This window comes from Triturus cristatus, chromosome 5_1 (assembly GCF_964204655.1).
Source record: "Triturus cristatus chromosome 5_1, aTriCri1.1, whole genome shotgun sequence".
NCBI classification, from domain to species: Eukaryota; Metazoa; Chordata; class Amphibia; order Caudata; family Salamandridae; genus Triturus; species Triturus cristatus.
Window position 1 is genome coordinate 485447319 of NC_140587.1, and position 21708 is coordinate 485469026.

Sequence of the window (21708 nt, forward strand, 5' to 3'; positions counted from 1 at the left end):
TGTCTAATCCAGGAGCAAAAAATGTCCTTAACTAAACGGGTTACACCTGTACTTAAGATCTATGAGGCCAAAATTAGCTCTGCCATTTTGTATGGGGCTGACTTGTGGGGGTATATGGATTTAACCCCCTTGGTAAAAGTCCAGAACAAATTTATGCGCAAATTGGTAGGACTCCCCCAATCCACACCGATTAAACCCCTCTTATTAGATATGGGCTGTAAGCCCATTAATGAGATGGCTCGATATCGGTTAGTCTCACTGTGGAGACGGCTCTGGACGTCGCCGGATCTCAGTCTTTTTGTCAGCGAACTGGCAGAAGTTAGATCATCTCTGGGCTCTGCGAATATACCATGGCTACGTGAGGTGAAACTAATTTTGGAAGATATGGGTTTTAGTCAACTCTGGGTTTCCCCGGGTTCTAATGTATTCCCCCCCTAAACAAGATTTTAAAGCACTTTATTGGGCTCCTGCCAGATCCCTTTCTGTTGCACTGTCAGGCGCTGCTACCCTAACAGGTAGATTTTTGGTATTTAAAACCGATTCCTCTTTGGAAAACTATTGGGACACTATTACTAAGAGTCTGGATAAAACATTATACCATCAGTTTAGAGTTGGGTCCCTACCTGTAAGGTCTTTTTCTAGGAATTGGTCTGGTTCAAATGAATTTTGTCCTTGGTGTAGTGACCACAAGGAGAGTGTGGGGCACTTCTTATTTGCATGCCCTGCCTATCATGCCCCTAGGCATAGATGGATTAGGCCCATCTGTCAAATGCTGAAATTGAGAAGGAGCTCAGAGGCCTTGTGGACTCTGCAAACCAATACCTCGGAGACTGTGGTAGTAGGTGTTGCAAAGTTCCTTGGGTGGGCTTGGGTCATTAGAGCCAGACATTTCCAGGTAGCCTGATTGTTTTGTTTTGTTGTAAAATAAGGGTTCTTCATATATCAAGTCTATAATATTTTGTTTAATGTTTTTTTAAATGCTGAATATAGGCGGTTTTTAATGTTTTAATGCAATGTAATGTATGTATATATTGTTGTCCTTGTGTGTACCGTCTTTTATGATATTAAGTCGAAATAAAGACATATGAAACCTGAAACCTGACTACTTTGTACACTGAAAGGTAGGGTGTATATTTCTGTTTTTTAAAGGTATGGTTCTTATTGGTTAACAAAAACAGATTGTAAGGAACATTTTATATGATAAGCTGATATGTTGAAAAGTGAAGCACACTTCCTCTCTTGTTTAGCAACATTGTGTGCTGAACTTCTCACATGTGTGCTCAGTGCAGTGTTCCATGACCTGTTTCTATGGTAACAGGCAGAAGGCAGATTGGGGGAAGGGTTGAAATGTATTTCAGTTGGAAAGGGTTGAAATGTTTAACCAATAGAAATGTGTGTTTGCTTTTGAGTTTATGTGTGAAGGATTGTGATTTGATGTTTACATGTATATGTGTGGAAAATGAAAGGGAAACTTCTCCATTCTTTGTTTTTGCTGAGAGGTGCACAGTGCAGAGATTCTGTAAAAGAAAATATGGTGAGTGACTGATATACTTCTTAATCTATAAACAACTTGAAAGATGAGTTATTTAATTGTGAGGGGATGTATGTAGACTATTTTGATTTTAATCAGACTAATGTTTTTCTCCTGCTAACGTGTAGGGAGTACTTTTTTTTCTCTACACTCTTATTGACAGTGTGTGTGCATGTAGAAACCATTCTGTGATAAGCATTTGTGTTTTTCATGTGTTTGCAGACAGATAACACATACAGAACAGGAGTGTTTCTCATCTGTTTGTACTCTTCTCGTGCAAGATTGTTTGGATGAAGGGTCCTCAGGTGTTTCATCATACTTGCGGTGCCGCACGAGTATTTTTTATTAGGATCCCCTCGTAACAGAACTCTTTTGAAAATCTTGCGCGTGACAAAGGTGGCATTGGTCTTTGTTTGCCCCTCGAGAAAAGTAGAAAATTTCCACATCACTGAAGGAAAACGTTGTGGGCATGGTGCATCCTCCAAAAATTAATCTTTAGATTCGGTGAATATTTTAAAGCGACATCATTTACAGTTTTTGTAAGTTAAAGTTTAAAAAAAATGTTACCTGTGTGCATTTTATATATCTATGATTTATATCTTGTGTTTTTTTTTTCAGAATAGCATGTTGTTTTTTTTTTAACAATCTTTGAGATTGTGTTTTTTTTGCCCGCTGTTAAGTGATGAGTACGATTGAAATCACTATTTTTAGTGAAATTTAATATATTCTGAGAACAGCAAAAAAGGCAAAAAAATTACTTTGTGGAAATTATGCTGTGTTGTAAAAAATGTATTATTACGTTATAATTTTTTTTTCCTTTTCTTTCACAGATCCAAATTTTAAAATAAGCAATTTTTAAGAATTTAGATTGGAATGAAAATGTGAGAAAAAAGTGTACCATTTTTTATTCCTATTACTGTGAAGGTAAGTTTAACTAAGTCTCAATATGCTGAATGAGGAGGTCTGCAAGAAGCTACAAAGTGGAAACATGTTTCTAAAAACACTCTGTTTATACCTATGTAGTTTTGAAATCTGACCATAATCAGATATCATGTGACCTGCAAAAAAAGAGATTTGAGGGGTTCATAATATTTCCTATTTTAGCTATTGAATTCAATCATTCTTCTTTGAACATCTTTGCAGACAAAACTCTGTGCTTACCTTTTATCATTCGCAAGAAATTTTAAAAACGGAAATATGTCACTTTTTGTAACATAGTTATTGTGTAAGATACTCTTTCATATTTACAAAGAGAGGAAAAGGCACTCTGTGCACTTTTTATACTCCATGTAAATACAACCTCATCATGCAGACCACTTTGTTTTGAAAGGGTGTTCTATAAGTGTTGTTGTGCATGATTGCACTTAATCCTCATAGAACAAGACACATGTCTAGATTTATCATAAATCATAAATCTCGATATGTGTGTGAATGGTGCACCATTCTAAAATTGGTGTAGGAAAGCACAACAAGGAGAATTGTTTTCATTTCTCCACATTTTTATATCTTCAATGCATGCTGAAATGTTCTTCATACATTGAAGGAGAAAAATGCATTTTCTCATTGTTTTTGTGCAGGAAGGTGTCTTCCTGCAGAAAAACAAACAGCACATGACACAGATATCCTTGCACTATGGTGCAAGGGTGCCTGTGTCACCACATGGCTGCAGTTTAAGCAGCCGTGCAGACAGAAGCATAGATTTGCAACATATTTATGTACATATGTTGCATCCCTGTGCTTCGGAAGTACTACAGCACACTGCAGTTAAAGAGGTTACTGTGTGATGCTGCAGCACTTCCTCATACTTCTGCACTTATACATTCACCATACGTTACTAATGTATGTATTTAGTTCTTGTTAAGCGCATCTGTCACCCCAAGGGTATCCTGGCGCTGAGACCCCGTTAAACCATCGGAAGAATGTTCACATTGCCCTAGGGAACAGATAGGTCTTAAGGTCCCTTTTGAAGGAGAGCAGATCTTGCGTACCCCTCAGCACTAGCGGAAGGGAATTCCATAGTGAGGCGGCCGCGTGGCTAAAGGCGCGGCCACCTATCCTTACTCTAGTGATCCTTGGGATCCGCACCAGAAACGCCGATGAGGATCTCAGGGGCCGGGCAGCTTGGTACCATGAAAACAGGCCCTGGAGTGGAATTGGTCCAAGTCCATGCAACGCCTTAAATACAAGACATGCCGCCTTGAACACGATCCTCTGTTGTATCGGCAGCCAGTGTAGATCAGCTAGAGCTGCAGAGGAGGAAGCAGAGCGTGGGCGCGATAAAGCCAGTTTCGCCGCCATGTTCTGGATCCTCTGCAACTTAAGGATCAGTTTTTTAGGAGCTCCTAGAAGCAGTGCGTTGCAGTAGTCTAGTCTACTGAGTATAATACTACGCACCACCTCTGGTCTAAAACCTTGGGGGAGAATTGGCAAGATTTTGCGTAAGGCACGAAGCAGGCCCGTGCAGGTCGCTGCGGTCTTATTAACTGAACCATCCAACTGTAGGTCCGGTTCGAATACCACTCCTAAATTACGGACCGATTTAGCTCCTGCCACAGAGCCAGGAATGGAAGGTGGCCAAAAATCATCAGGCAGCGCACGGGGGAGGCGGTCAGGAGAGCAATGGAGAACCTCCGTTTTTGACCCATTGAATTGGAGTGAGTTAGTTCGCAGCCATTCAGCTGTGGCCGACATGCAGCGATGAAAGGTGTCTTTAGAAACCGACTCACTACCCTCAAATGAAAAAATCAGTTGAGTGTCATCGGCATAATTGATAACTGATATGCCGAATGACTTAATCAATACTATAAGGGGTCGAAGATATAAATTAAACAGGATCGGGCTAATCGCCGACCCTTGAGGAACTCCCTGATTCACCTGTCGGGTGGATGATCGAAATGGTGGTAAAGCCACCGCTTGCTGTCTGTCACTGAGATAGGCAGTTAACCAATCTAAAGCTAGATTGGTTACAACCGCACTATGGAGACGCTCCAGGAGAACCGCATGGTCGACCGTGTCAAACGCGGCCGACATGTCCAGCAGTACCAGGAAAACTGACCTGCCCCTGTCGACACGCGTTCGTAGATCATCTAACACGGTGACCAATGCGGTCTCAGTGCCATGTGCCGGCCTAAAGCCATACTGAGCTGTATCCAGGCAGGAGTTTAATTCCAGATAGTTGGACAAGGCTTTTGTGACCCATCTCTCAAGGACCTTTATTACAAAAGGTAAAAGCGAGATGGGCCTATAATTATCTGGATAAGATGGATCTAAAGAAGCCTTCTTTAATAGTGGAGTTACTATTGCCACTTTCCAGCTAACTGGAACTGTCGCCGTCATCAGTGACTGACAGCAGATGGAATAAAGTGGAGGGAACAGCTCATCCTGAAATGCCTTCCAGATCTTATGAGGCATTGGATCCAATGGTGAGCCCGAGGACACTCCATTGGCCAGTGAATCAAATTCCTCCGATGTAGGAATGGGAAAACAAGGTAAACAAAAAGTATCTACCCTGTTGTTATCCCGGAGCGATACCGAGTAGCGAAGAGATTCCAGTGAAGGAGGTAACGGTGACCCCAGTTGTCCGGGCACTGAGAGTCCATTCAAGATGGTTCTTATTTTCTCCTCAAATGCAGCGGCCAAAGAATCACACAGATCCTGAGTGGCCGGGATAGCAGGAGCTGTACAGGACGGATTAGATAAGTTGTTGACCAGCTTGAACAGGGTTTGCGATTTATTCGTGGCCTTATCCAAGGCATCTTCTAAGAACTTTGCCTTAGCGCTTCTCAGCTGATTCTTATATACCTGTAAGGCCACTCTGTACGCTACCCTGTCCAACTCCTTGTATCCTTTCCTCCAAGTACGCTCAGCCTGTTTGCAGCGGATCTTATGCTGTCTCAGATCGTCATTAAACCAGGCATTAGTCACTCTAGGTCTCTCCCTCACCCTCCGCAGAGGAACCAATTCGTCTAGGGATGTCGAGATTTGCTGACAGAGTGCAGTATAGCTCTTATCTACACTGTCCTCCACCTGAAAACCCCTAGGCAGTAGAATAGGGCGAGTTGGCTCTCTAAGAAGGCGGGCCCATTGGCGCTTAAATTTAAAGCCACTTGTGTTAGTTGATTTTAACGGCCCCGATAGACCAATGGACATATTGATCAAAAAATGATCTGTCCAACCCTGCTCCAGGATCTCTTTCACCACCACCACCTCCGGCTCAGCGAAGATCAGATCTAACACGTGTCCCTTAACGTGCGTGGGTGATGAAACCAACTGTGTAAGTTGAATGTTACCACACGATTGGCAGAGCTCTCTATAGGCCAGATCTTGAGGGCCGGACGGCCAGAGGTTAAAGTCTCCCAGTATTAAAACTTTAGCATGGGAGTTTGAAAGATCATAAATTAAATCAACCAATGGCTGAAGAGAGGTTGTGGTCGAGGAGGGAGGTCTATAACATAGCAACCCTGTGATCAACGAGCCACCCTGGGACATAATAGAGAAGCCCATAAGCTCAAACCCCATTACTTCCCTAACTGCTAACTCCACCAGGGAGATCGAATCTTTAAAAATGTAGCCTACTCCACCTCCCCTACCGGAGGTACGAGGTACATGCATTAATTCAGTCAATTATGTACTACACATACATTCATCTAAACTAACACTAACAAAGAAATGTAGCTCTTTTTTTAAACCAGGAAAGTTAGTTCTTACAAGAACTTTTTTTTTTCTTCTTTTATAATTTTTTGGGGTTTTCTGAACAATTTTTAATTTTGGGGGGTTTTTCTGCAAAAAACAAAACAGGAGAAACCAAACAATGAACTTCAGGGCACAATAAAAAAAATAAAAAATAAATAGCAAATGTGACTTTCTTGGCGGCGGCAGATCAGATCGATCGACTGCTCACGATAGCACAAAGTCGCATTGCACTTAGTGCAGAGCACTTTTAAAAATTGAAATTGAGGACGGATGTCCAAGGTCTGGGCTGATGGATGCACTCTTGATGTGCTCGGCTGCGATGAGGTGGATGGCGCAGGAGCAGGAGTGTTTCTCATCCGTCGGCACTCTTCTCGTGCAAGATTGTTTGGATGAAGGGTCCTCATGTGCTTCATCATACTTGCCGTGCCGCAAGAGTATTTCTTGTTAGGATCCCCTCACGACCGGACTCTTTTTCAAATCTTGCACGTGACCAAGGTGGCATTGGTCTTATTCTGCCCCTCTGGAAAAGTAAAAAATTTCCACACCACTGAAGAAAGTATGAGGTGATGCAGGTGATGCCTGCTGCCATGAAGCCATTTTTGGTTGAAAAAAGTTAGAGCTAAGTGTAAACTTAGTCTAAAAAATCTTCTCTCCAAAGAGATGGTGCTCTAAAGAAAGTCAAAGAAGAATGATTGAAATGGGTGGGGTCTTTCAATAGTTAGAAGAGGAAGTGTAATGAACCAATCAAATCTCTTTTTTTGCAGGTCACATGGGATCCGCGCACCCTGCGCTTACGCAGCACGCGCCCAGCACGCATCCGCGAAATTGAATTACATTTTTTTATAGGATTAGATGTAAAAATATATTGGTTTTAAGACTAGTTTAGAGTTTGTCTTCAATTAATATTCACATGAAATACATAGATATATATGTGTTTTTGAATGTTAAATATTTCGCGGGATCCGCTCACCTACCGCGTCATAGACGCAGATGACGCATCGCGGAGGCGTGTAAACGTCGTGTTATGTACATCGAACATGTCGCGTATACGCTGGGAGTCGCGTACCGGTCGCATTGCGATCGCGCACTAAACACGTACCCAACGCATACCATACGCGGATGCGATCACTTAAGGATCGGGAACGGTGCGCTTAGGGTGCCCGGATCCAAAAACATTGAAAAAAATATATAAAATAAAGTTTTGCACATATAGTTAAAACCCATTAAGTTCAAATAATATTTTTTAATTTTTAAAAGAATTAATTGAAAAAATAAGTTTAAGAAATGGTGATAAAAAAGATGTAAGTAATGAAATTGACACACTGAATTTGAAAAATATACAAATCCAATCAAAATCATTAAACATGATATCTTCAGAGATAAGTTATAGATAGGAATTAGCATTTAAAAAACCTTTGAAATTCACTGAAAAAACCAGAGGTTTCATGCACGTTATAGTTAGGAATTGGCATTTAAAAAACCTTTGAAATTCACAGAAAAAACCAAAGGTTTCAGGGGCGTTATAGTTAGGAATTGGCATTTAAAAAAACGTAGAAATTCACTGAAAAAACCATAGGTTTCAGGGGTGTTATAGTTAGCTGGACATTTCCCTCGTACAAAACCCTAGAAATTCCCCCGTTATAGTTAGTTCAGCTAACTATAACTCGCGCCCCCGCAATGCACTGCAGATGACGTCACATATTACATCACTCATGACATGTTCAGTGACATCACTGATGACATCACTGATGACATCACTGATGACGTCATCCAGTGAGTATGTGTTTCTGTAAAGTTTTAATATGTTAACTAGATATAGGGAAAGGCCTGTTGAAGAATGAGTGGGTGTACAAGTGTGTGAATGGATGATTTTGTAGGTGTGTGACTGACTCTATAAGTGAGTCATTAAATGTATCTTACTACAGACTAGTGACTAAACTGTGTGAATGTCTGTATGTGTCTGTGTGTTGGTGCATGGTTTTGTGAATAGCTATATGAGTGTCTATATGGGTTATTGATTGATTGTCTTAGTATCTGTATGGGTGCCTGAGTGTTTGTGTGCGTAGGCTGTGTGTGACTCTGTGCATAGATGTGTGAGTGGGTGATTCTATGGGTGCATGGTTTTAAGAGTGCATCTGTGATGAACTGTATGGTTGAGTGAGTGTATGTATGGGTGTGTTAGGGATTGAATGTATATCTCAGTGGTACATTTGTGACTAACTACATATGTGAAAGGCAGTATATATGCTGGTAAGAGTATATAAGTGGGTATATGTGAGAGTGTGTGATTGTGAGAGTGGCTGTATGGATGAGTGTGTGCTTGTATCAATGATTGTATAAGAGCGTAAGAATGTGGTACTATTTTTATGAGTAAGTGAACTTGAGTGTGTATAACTGCATAGATGAGTAAATGGGAGTGTAATTAATTATTTGCATGACTGACTAGGTGTGAGAGTACCTCTATAGATGATTGGTGGTGTGTGAGTGTCTATGTAGGTGTATAGATGCATATGATAGTCTTGTACGGAGTGACTGTAAGTATGAGTGACTGTACAGGTGAATGAGTGGAGGTGTATGTAGACCTAAGAGGTAATAAGTGGGTATGTAGTTATTGGTATTGGAGTATCTATGGTTTTGAGAATGGACGTCTGAAATTTTGAGTTGGTGTATCAACGGTTAAATTAGGGTGTGAGAAAATGCAGTAATTTATCACATGGATGACGTCATCAGTGATGTCATCAGTGATGTCACTGACCATGTCATGAGTGATGTAATATGTGACGTCATCAGCAGTGCATTACGGGGGAGCGAGTTATAGTTAGCTGAACTAACTATAACGGGAATTTCTAGGGTTTTGTACGAGGGAAATGTCCAGCTAACTATAACACCCCTGAAACCTATGGTTTTTTCAGTGAATTTCTAAGGTTTTTTAAATGCCAATTCCTAACTATAACGCCCCTGAAACCTTTGGTTTTTTCAGTGAATATATATATATATATATATATATATATATATATATATATATATATATATATATATATATATATATATATATATATATATATATATATTGGGGTGCTGTGGATACCTGTTGCTGCCGGATGGGAAGTTTGGTGATTTCTTGAATATATATATATATATATATATATATATATATATATATATATATATATATATATATATATATATATTCACTTAAAAAACCATAGGTTTCACACATGTTATAGTTAGCTGGACATTTCACTCGTAAAAAACCAATGAAATCCCCCCGTTATAGTTAGAGCAGGCAACTATAACTCACACGACCTCAATCCTCTGCTGATGACGTCAGATATTACATCACTGTATTTAGACACTTATTTACCCATGTCTTCTTCCATTAATCTTTAACTATACATATATTGCAAATATTTATTTTTCATAAAGACACATATGTCATCAGTGATGTAATATCTGACGTCATCAGCAGAGGATTGCGGTCGCGTGAGTTATAGTTGCCTGCACTAACTATAACGGGGGAATTTCATTGGTTTTTTACGAGTGAAATGTCCAGCTAACTATAACATGTGTGAAACCTATGGTTTTTTTAAGTGAATTTGCAAGGTTGTTTAAATGCTAATTCGTAACTATAACGTGTGTGAAACCTATGGTTTTTTCAGTGAATTTGTAGGTTTTTTTAAATGCTAAGTTATGTATTTATAATTTTTTTTTTTCAGGTTTTTCACAGTGCGCGCACCGAGCTCGCACGGTGCGCTTCACGCACCGTGCGCGCGGTGTGGGCGCACGTTGCGCTTCGCGCGCCGAGCACCCACGGTTTGCCGTGCGTGCACCGTGCGTGCACCGTGCGTGCACCTCGCGATTTTTAAAGACAAAAAAAAATGTTTTTTTCGCCCTTGGGTGTCCTTCAGTGACCCCCTGACCAAGGCTAGGGGGTCAGGAACTGTCCACTCTGCCCCCTTTTCACGTTCTCCGCCTTTTTTTTTCACCCCCTCAGACTGCGAGAGACAAAATGCTAAGTTATGTATTTATAATTTTTTTTTTTCAGGTTTTTCACAGTGCGCGCACCGAGCTTGCACGGTGCGCTTCACGCACCGTGCGCGCGGTGTGGGCGCACGTTGCGCTTCGCGCGCCGAGCACCCACGGTTTGCCGTGCGTGCACCGTGCGTGCACCTCGCGATTTTTAAAGACAAAAAAAAATGTTTTTTTCGCCCTTGGGTGTCCTTCAGTGACCCCCTGACCAAGGCTAGGGGGTCAGGAACTGTCCACTCTGCCCCCTTTTCACGTTCTCCGCCTTTTTTTTTCACCCCCTCAGACTGCGAGAGACAAAATGGCGGCCGACACTTCCTGGTTTCGACCGATTCGAATGTTTACCTACATCTAACAACCAATCAGAATTGCGCTCGCGCACGGCAGGGTGCGCGCACAGTGCGCGCACGGTGCGCGCGTATGGATATTGATATGCTTTTAAATGCTATTTTCTCAGGAAATACTGAACAGATTTACACCAGACCTGCAAAAGGCACTTCCTTGACCTTATGGCTACCTCTCTGCCAAATTTCACGTAATTCTGTTCAGCCGTTCGGGCTGTAGCTGCGACTAAAGGTCCTATGGAAAAATGCATGGGGAAAACGCGTTTTGGGACCCCCCCTTTTTCTCAGTCCCCGCTTGACGAATCACCCTGAGACTTTCAGGGTAGGAGCTGAACGGAGCGCTCCATTAGTTTTGAAAATTTCGCGAGGATTCGTCAACCGGCGCCAAAGTTATTCAAAATAGAATTTTGAGATTTCCTATGGAAACTAGGTTGTAACTATAACTATCTACTGGCGACCGCCAGTAGATAATATATAAATATATATATATATTACCTCGTAGATATAGTTAGGACCTATTTTCCATAGGAAATCCGCAACATTCTATTTGGAATAACGTTGGCGCTGATTGACGAATCTTCGTGAAATTTTCCAAACTTTTGGCAGCTCCTATACTGAAAGGGGGGTCCCAAAACGCGTTTTCCCCATGTATTTTCCCAGAGGACCTGTTGACGCTCCTACAGCCCGAACTGATGAACAGAATTTCACCAAATTTGGCAAAGAGTTAGTCATCAGTTCAGACTTGTGCCTTTTGCTTAATTGGTGTAAATCCGTTCAGTAGTTCCTAAGATAATTAGAGTTAAAAAGATAGATATATCTATGGCCTTGGAGGATCCGTGCACCCTCCCTGCAACCAGCACGCACCCTGCACGAGCTGTATTCTAATTGGCTGTCAACACTCAAGATCAGGAAGTGTTGGCAGCCATCTTGTGCCTCGGTAGAACCGAGGCACACGAAACCTAAAAAACAAACGCGAAAAATGCAAAAAGGGGGCAGGGTAGAAACACCCTGACCCCCTAGGCCTGCCCAGGGGGTCCCACCAGGACCCCCAGGGCCCAAAAATGATTTTTTTTTAAAAATAAAGTCGGTGAGATTGGCGCACCCAGCGCGAGTTTCGGCCGAAAATAAACAAAAAATTCAGCGTGGGCTCCCGCGCTGAATATGCTTATTTGCCCCGGGGGCCAAATCCCGGGGGCATAATTAAAAGAAAAAGTGTGGGACCGCTACCCCCCCGGGGCTCGAAGATTGAATATGCGGGGGGCTCATGGCCCCCCGCAGCCCCGGAGCCTGCCACCCCATCATTTGAGATGTCATCAGTGATGTCACTGACCATGTCATGAATGATGTAATATGTGACATCTTCAGCAGTGGATTGCGGGCGCGCGAGATATAGTTAGTACAACTAACTATATCGGAACAATTTCAATGGTTTTGTTCGAGTGAAATGTCCAGCTAACTATAACACCCCTAAAACCTATTGTTTTTTCAGTGAATTTCTAAGGTTTTTTAAATGCTAATTCCTAACTATATCAGGCCTGAAACCTATGGTTTTTTTCAGTGAATATATATATATTCACTTAAAAAACCATAGGTTTCACACGTTATAGTTAGCTGGACATTTCACTCATAAAAAACCAATGAAATTCCCCCGTTATAGTTACTGCAGGCAACTATAACTCACGCGACCGTAATCCTCTGCTGATGCTAATACTGTATTTAGACACTTATTTACCCATGTCTTCTTCCATTAATCTTTAGCTATACATATATTACAAATATTTATTTTTCAGAAAGACACATATGTCATCAGTGATGTAATATCTGACGTCATCAGCAGAGGATTGCGGTCGCGTGAGTTATAGTTGCCTGCAGTAACTATAACGGGGGAATTTCATTGGTTTTTTATGAGTGAAATGTCCAGCTAACTATAACATGTGTGAAACCTATGGTTTTTTAAGTGAATTTGCAAGGTTTTTTAAATGCTAATCCCTAACTATAACGTGTGTGAAACCTATGGTTTTTTCAGTGAATTTGTACGGTTTTTTAAATGCTAATTTATTTATGTATTATTTTTTTTATATATTTATTTTACAATAAACTACGTATTAAAAGTTATTATTTTTTTTTTTTTTGGTTTTCACCCTGCGAATTATTTTTTTTTTTGTAAAAAAAAAATTTTTTTTTGTGTTTTTCAGGGTGCGCGCACTGTGCGCGCACCCCCGCAATTTAAAAAAAAAAAAAAAAAATTTTTTTTTGCCTTCGGGGTCCTTCAGGGACCCCCTGACAAAGGCTAGGGGGTCAGGAACTCTCTACCCTGCCCCCTTTTCACGTTCGCCACCTTCCTTTTTCACTCTCGCACTGAAAACAAACAAAATGGCGGCCGACACTTCCTGATTTCGACCGATTCGAACGTTGACTAACATGTAACCACCAATCAGAATTACGCTCGCGCACGTTAGGGTGCTCGCACGGTGCTCGCACGGTGCGCGCACCCTGCGCGCATATAGATATATATATGCTTTTAAATGCTATTTTCTCCGGAAAAACTGAACAGATTTACACCAGACCTGCAAAAGGCACTTCCTTGACCTTATGGCTACCTCTCTGCCAAATTTCAAGTAATTCTGTTCAGCCGTTCGGGCTGTAGCTGTGTCTAAAGGTCCTATGGAAAAATGCATGGGAAACACGCGTTTTGGGACCCCCCTTTTATCTCAGCCCCCGCTTGACGAATCCCCCCGAGACTTTCAGGGTAGGAGCGGAGCGTAGCGCCCCACCTATTTTGAAAAATTTGCGAGGATTCGTCGACCGGCGCCAAAGTTATTCAAAATAGAATGTTGCGGATTTCCTATGGAAACGTGGTCCTAACTATAACTACCTACTGGCGACCGCCAGTAGGTAATATATATATATATATATATATATATATACCTGTATGCTCTATATCACGACCCTGTCGACCGTTTGTGGTGCAGCTGAGTGTGTCATTTCTTTATCCAATTGGCACCTTCACATGTCTTGCAGCCCACAGTCGTGCTTTCAGGGCCCATATGGATGCTTTTTAATAATACCATATTGTCAATGATGAACAGGTATTTTTCTTGAATTGAATTTAATGAGGTTGATACCATAGTCGCCTCTACATCTGACTTACTGTTCTCCCACAACACTGTGATATCTCAACTAATCTCTATGGTGTAGTTTGCCTCTCTGACATGACCTTATCAACTGTGGCTTTACTGAAACTTGTGCCATCAACCATTTGTTCTATGAACAGGACTTTCATCATTAATAAACCTACTCAACAAAAAGTGCAATCTATCAAGTTAGCTAGTGATTCTCCTTCTCTTGTGAAATCTTCATCATCTGGCACTAAACAGAAAAGAGGCAAAAATGACCTCCATCACTGGTCCAGTCATCCTCAAATCCGGTCTTGGACTAAATTTCTAGATGAACTTCGAGCTCTGAAACCATTTATGAATGCTACTAACGAAAAGTTACAGCTGATAGAGAACAGGTAGATCAATATGGAGTGTAAACTGTCTGTCATGGAACAACGTATAACCGACTTACAGGACGTATCCATTAAAGTACCCTTGCTGGAACAGGAAATTCACTAACTTAAACTTCACACGAAGGATCTTGAAAATCACAACAGAAGGAACAATCTTCGTCTGTATGGTTTGCCTCAAAATATTGAGGGTCCAGATCTTCTTACCTTTTGAAAGAAATTTTTGTCTGATCTTCTTGACCTCCAATCTTCAACACCTCTTAATATCCAGCGGACACATCGACTGGGTCGCCTCCAACCTCACTCTAGCAAACCACGTGGCATCATAATGCTCTTTATGGAATTCACAGACTTGATGCACGTATTAAAAGCTGCCAGAGAGAAACGCCATCTTGCATCGTCTGGTCATAACATCTACATATCTCAGGATCTCTCCAATGCAACTAATGCCAGATACAAGGAATTCTTAGCTCTTCGTCCTCATTTGAGATCTTTGAACATCCGATATGGTATACTACATACTTGTCTCTGTAAAATTACACATTATTCCGTTCTTTTGAAGACCCATCTAAGCTAAGACAGTTTTTGCAATCCATCACTAGAGCACCCATGGACACTAACACTTAATACTTTTCATTCTTAACAGTTATTGCATCTGGTTTTCTCACTTCTTGTTATGGTTTTGAAGTTTTTTGTTTTGGGTGTATGAGGCCTATTTATCGTTTTGTCCATTTATCTTTTTATCTTACCACTTTTTTCTATTTTTATCTATACTTCTTTCTCTCTTGTTCATTCCTCCTCACTCCGTTGTCACTCTTGCTTCCAGGTGTAAACATGCCCGGCTCATGTCTCTTCCTCATCTTGCTTCAGATCTGGCTTTTAGTCCTTTATCTGTCTTTCTCTCTCTATATTGTATTTACTTTCTTTCCACTCACTTTCCCTCTTTACTCGCTCCTTTACTTTCCTCTTTCTTTACTTTATTATGTTCCTTATCCTTATATTTATAAGAATGCTTACTTGTTTTACCTCCTTATGTGCTTGCTAATTCCATCATATTATCCACTTTTGTTGACAGGTTCCCTTTTGTCCCTGTTGTTTTCCCACAGTTCGTCAATATTGTACCCATATTCCTGTCTCCTCAATATCAACATGTTTGATGTTGTCTCGTGGAACTTTCGTGGTCTGGGCAATCCTGTCAAGTGTCAGAAGGTACTCTCCCATTTATCGAATCTTAATTGTCGGATTGCTTTTTTACAAGAAACCCATTGTAACGATGTTGAATCTCTCAAACGTCAATGGGTAGGTCAGGTTGTTTTTTCTCCTGCTGTTAATCGTAAGGGTGGTGTTGCCATCCTCTGTCATAAATCTTTAAAATTGCAAATTATATCTACTGAAAATGATGTGAGTGGACGATGTGTAATTCTTAATGCTACAGTTCACAATAAGCAGATCACCTTCTTCAATATTTATGGACCAGTTAAATTTGATCCAGACTTTTGGAATACCAATAAACTAAAAATATATTCCATTACTAATCCCAATGTTATTGTCGCTGGTGATTTTAATAATTGGATAGACCCTTTTTCCGACAGAAAATCTGACTGTAAATTCAAATCTGATAGAACACATAAAGCATTCTAAGCTGCAAATTGCCTCTCGTCGACTCCATGATGCTTGGAAAACCTGTAATCCGGACACTCAAGAATTTACATACTTTTCAATTGTTCATCACACTAGGTAACGCATTGATTTGATTTTGATTTCAAACCCTTACTCCCCACCCTCCAAACTTCTGAAATTGGTTCCATTTTTATTTCTGACCATGCCCTCCTCCTCTCCTCTACCTTAGCACTACTCAGGGCTCACCTCACTTAGTGCATCGCTGCCGTCCGGAACCTGCATCGCTTCTATTCCTCGCGGTGCAGGAGGAACAGGCAGACATATTGGCAGACATATTGGGTGGGGGTCCGGACAGCGCTGTAGACGCTCCCAGCTTGGGGGGATAAAAACAGATGACAGGGCGTGCGCGCCGGCAGCGCGCCGAAGGCGCGCTAAAGGGAAGCCCGTCTGCGCCCGTCCGCGCCCTTCCGTGCCCAGGGGCCAGCCATTATGGCCAATTTGTTACTTATTCATCGGCTAATTTGAAGGAGATGCATACTTTTAATTGGCAACCTTCAAAAGAGACCTTGTCCTCTATAGTTGATCACAATCTACTTCTTAAACGGAGCAGTTTTCCGGAACTACAGTCTACTGCTGTTTATAACCAGAGACCCCCGACCCAGGTTACACACAGAGCTGCTCCCTTGTCAATTTATTATCTTAACACCCGTTCCCTGGTCAAGCATCAGTTGGAGATTTTTCTACTCTTGACTACTGATAAACCAGATGTCCTGTTATTGACCGAGACCTGGCTCACTGCTGAATCCGCCCCAGATATACTTGCAGCACTTCCCCCTGACTATTACATCATGTCTGCTAATAGGTGCTCGGGCAAGTCAGGCGGGGGAGTGGCTGCCGTTATTCACACTGACTTTAGGTTTTGTTCCTTGACATGTCTTCCTCTCATTGACACCGAGAACATAGTGATAAAATTAGAATCAGCTAATGATTCTCTGGTTTGTGTCTTATTATATAGACCACCTAAGCAGATGCCTCTCTTCCCGTTGGCTCTCAGTGAACAGATAGCCAAACTGGTGACGGAGCATGCTAAGGTCCTTCTTGTGGGTGACTTTAATTATTGGTACGGTGATCCCAATGAAGGGCCTCAATCCGCATTCTAAAAGAGTGCCTTGCAATTCATTCTGGTCCTGCTCTCGCATTACTGAATGAATCTATTATATCAGGCACAGTCCCCTTGGCTTTTAAAAGAGCTATAGTGGTCCCTCTTTTGAAAAAGCTGGGAGCTGATCCTGCGCTCCTTTCCAACTACCGTCCGATTTCTCTGCTACCCTTCTTGGCCAAAATTTTGGAGGGCTACATAGCTAAATGTCTCTCTAACTTCTTAGAATTGTCAAAATATTTGGACCCTCATCAGGCCGGCTTCCGACCCGCCCACTCCACCGAAGCTGTGATTTTGACGGCTGTGGATAGCCTGCGAGATTATGCTGATAAAGGCTGTCCCCGAGCCTTGGTCTTGTTGGATCTGTCCGCGGCTTTCGACACGGTCGACCATAGTATTCTGGTCGACTGTGTGAGAAGGGCCGGAGTTCGGGGGACCGCGGCACGTTGGCTCACCTCTTTTTTGGAGGACCGCTCACAAGCTGTTCGCCTGGGTCAGTTTTCATCACATCCACATACTACCACCTGTGGGGTACCCCAGGGCTCGGCTCTTTCTCCCCATCTATTTAATATCTATATGGCTCCCTTGATCAAGTCACTCAAAGACAGAAACGTGCTGGTCCTCAACTATACTGATGACCTTCAGCTCCTTCTTAGGGTTGATAGTTCTAACAACTCTATTACGGAATTCCAGGATACTATGTTATATATCCAAACTTGGATGGATCTCAATCATCTTAAACTGAATCCTGGAAAAACAGTAAATAGTCTTTACTGGTGATAGCCATAAGCACTGCGGCCCTCACTATTGGCCCCTAGAACTCGGTCCTCCACCCACCCCTTCCAGTTCAGCTAAAACACTAGGAGTACTTCTGGATAGTGATCTGTCATTGAAAACCCAGGTCGGAGCTGTGGTGTCCAAGTGCTTCTTTCAAATGCGCAAAATTAGGAAAATCCACCGTTTCCTCACCCACGACGCTTTGATTCAAGCCATGATCTCTACGGTTCTATCTCATCTAGACTATTCCAACTCTGTCTACTTGGAAATGCCCCACTACTTGTTCAAGCGACTTCAGTTGGTTCAGAACCAGGCAGCGCGGTTGATCTATCACCAACCTAAATGGCACTCTGCCTCCCCATTGCTGAGGAAACTACATTGGCTTCCAATATCACAGCGCTGTGTTTTCAAGACTGGTTGCCTTATTTTTAAATCTTTGCATGGCACCAGCCCGGAGTTCATCAATAATCTGATACTCAGGTATTCTCCTACACGTTACCTAAGGTCCGCTCATCTATCTCTTCTCACTATCCCGGACTTTAAAAGGGTACGTCTAGGAGGTCGCAGATTCGCCATTCTCGCTCCCAAACTGTGGAACTCCTTTCCGCTTGAAATTCGATCCTGCACTGACCTTCTCCAATTCAGGAAACTCCTGAAAACCTGGCTGTTTACACAGGGTTAGCTTCTGCCTCTCTGTCAACTTTGAGCCCTAGCGCCATGAAGCCAATCGGCGTACGTGCGCTCTACAAATTCCCACTAACATTAACATTAACATGCCCCTGTTTCAGTCTCCCTTGACTTATCTCTTGCTATGCCTAAACTCAGTAGATGGAAATTTAATAACTCCCGATTATCAGACCAAACATATATCTCAGATGCTACTTCTTTTACAAAAGAGTTTTTTCTTATTAACAAACCAAGTGATACTTCTGTTCATATTAATTGGGATGCCTTTAAGGCCTTTTTTATAGCCTGCCAGAAAGAAAAAGAGATTAAACTCCCATTACCTTTCTACTCTATCACATATTAAAGCCCTCGAACATGCTTACTACACCTCCAAGTCTCCTGATCACCTTAGAGATCTCATTAAAGCTAAATCTGACTTAAACAAATTAGCTATACCCGGTGCCTGCAACATTCTACACAAAATAAAATCTAAATATCATGGGGGTCAAAATAAAGCGGGTAGAATGCTGGCCAATTATCTAAAAATCAAGTCAGAAAGGAAAGTCATCGGACCTATTCACAATACATGTACCAATGCTCTACTACACTCTGACTCAGATATTATTAATGCTTTTCAGTCCTACTATCACTTATTATATTTGGAGGACACTCACCCTACTGAAAATAATACCCAAATGTTCTTTGATAATCTCCCTCCTACTCGTACTATACCGGATACTATGAACCTCTTGGAAAAAGATATAACCCTTCAGGAGATTTTAGATGCAATTAAATCCCTTAAAAGAGCTAAAGCCCCTGGTCCTGATGGTTTTTCTATCGAACTTATCTCTTCCTTTTCATCTATCTTTGCTCCACATTTACACAAATCAAATTATTTACTTCTTTCTTAATACATTCTAAACCTGGAGGCTCCTTTCTTGATGCTCTCATTGTAGCAATCCCCAAACCTGATAAAGATCACTCTTCGTCAAAATTACCGTCCAAGCTCTTTAATCAACTATGATTGTAAATATTTTGCCAAAATACTTGCATCTAGATTAGAAGATGTTATACCCTTACTTGTCAAACCTGATTAATCTGGCCTTATTAAGGGTAGGCTTACCTCAGACAATGCTAGAATGTTTTCCAATATCCTCACTATGGCAAAACGATTTCCTGATCCCCTAGCTGCATTATCCCTTGACGCTGAAAAAGCTTTTGAGCGTATAAACTGGCAATTTATGTTTAAAACTCTTCATTGGTTTGGTTTTGGTCCTGAATTTATCTCTTTTATCAAACTTTTGTATTCTGAACCCCGTGCATGCATTTCTGTTAATGGTTATCTATCCCCTTATTTTAATTTACATGGGGGTACTAGACAAGGTTGACCCCTTTCTCCCCTTCTATTCCTTTAATATCTTGAACCTTTTCTGGAACACATTCGCTGCAATTCTTCGATAACTGGGTTCCAATATAAATCTCATGAAATTAAACTATCTGCCTATGCAGACGATATTTTGATCTACCTTTCAAAACCCTCAACTTCCTTGCCTTCTTTTTTTTTTTTTACAGAAAATTGACTTATATTCTAAAATATCTGGTTATAAACTGAACTTCACCAAAACTGAAATGTTACCCTTAAACTCCAATTTTAAATGGTGTCCCTCTAAAATTAAATATTTAGGTATTTGGTTTTCCTCTATTATTTCTCAGACTCTCTCTCTCTCAATTTCGCAACTTTAAAAAACGAAACTCAAAACTTAATTTTTTCCTGATCCCCCTTATACCTTTCTTGGTGGGGTAGACTGTATACTATTAAAATGATGATTGTACCACTTATTCTATTTTTAATTTCCATGCTACCCTTTAAAATCCCCAATTATTATTTTAATCAAATCAACTCCATTTGTACTAAATTTCTTTAGAACAACAAACCCGCCCGCATTGCTCAATCCAAATTAATTAATTCAAAAGATGGAAGGGGCGTATGATTTCCTAACTTTAAATTATATCATTCTGCTTTCTTAATACGACAACTTTACGCTTTGAACAAGCAATACAAAGATGAGCCAATACCCAGTTGGATTGCTTTTGAACGGTCTTTATTACATGAATTTTCTTTCTACGACACTTGTTTTATGTCCAACTGTACTTTTATTTCCAAACATCCCATTTTAAACTACTCCCAACATTTGATACATTCACTCTTTACGGGTGGCTCTGATTTTTATCAAGCGTTTCTCGCTTCCTTTATTTGGTATTATAAATGTATTAGTTTCGCCACAAATCTTTCTACTTCAAACACTGGAAGGAGAAGAATATTATATATGTTTACCAACTTGTATCTCATAATTCTGTCCTGCCTTTTACTACATTACAAGGTTCTTATGATTTACCCTCCCATTTTCTAGCCCAATACTCCCAATTATCACAGGCACTTCCATCATTTCTAACGACTAGAAATTTCCCTCCCAACACTACTCCATTTATTCTCTTGACTCCTCTGTATAATATTTCACTTGATTCTAATCCGAAAGCCTCTCTTATATATAAACTTCTATCTACCCCTATTTCTGAGAGACCTAAATCATCAACTGAGTTAGCATGGGAATTGGATCTTTCTATGTCTCTTTCAATTCAAAAATGGAATAAACTAGGGCACAAAGTTTCCAATAACGCTACGGCTGCAAGTATCATCCAATCGTTCTCCTTTTTATATAACAAGGCAGTTCGGACACCTATATTTATACATAAAATCAACCCTTCCTCCTCTCCTCTTTGCTGGTCATGTCTTTCCGCTGATGGCACATTAACTCATTTGTTATACCGTTGCCTTAATAGAAATTTAAATTACTTGACCTTTTTATTGCTCTTACTTTTAAAGTTATTCTTACTTGCTGGAAAGACAATTCTAAAATATGTATGCTAACATGGTGGAATTTTAGTTGTAATGAACATAGAATTTCTACTGTTTCATCTTTATCATTGTGTCAAAAAATGAAAACAGACTTATTATGGATACTTTTTACTACTTTCCTATCTGCACATTCTTCCTTACAATAATAACTTTTTAATCACTTTTCTTTTTTTTTCTCACCTCTTTCTTTCTTCTTTTTCTCTTTTTCCTTCTCTACTCTTTTGTCCCTCTTTCCTTATCTTCTATCTCAAAAAGAATTGTTTTAACCAATTTATTAAAAAGGTACCTCAACCTTCTCTAATTTATCTTTTAAACAATGGTTGTATTTTTCATCTGCTTGTATGTATTACCTGGTTATTTATCTTGTGTATACAACATTTATTCTTGGTACTTTAGTCTCTATTCAATAAAAACTATTTTAAAAAAACATATGTCCTTGTTGCCAATGTCTTGCAGATTTTTTTTTAA

At 40.7% G+C, this 21708-nt stretch overlaps 1 long non-coding RNA gene across 1 annotated transcript in view; it reads right to left on the reverse strand.

Moving 5' to 3' along the window:
• Nucleotides 1-21708, reverse strand: part of LOC146831096 (uncharacterized) — a 65404-nt gene that overhangs the window by 42780 nt on the left and 916 nt on the right. The window lies entirely within an intron of this gene.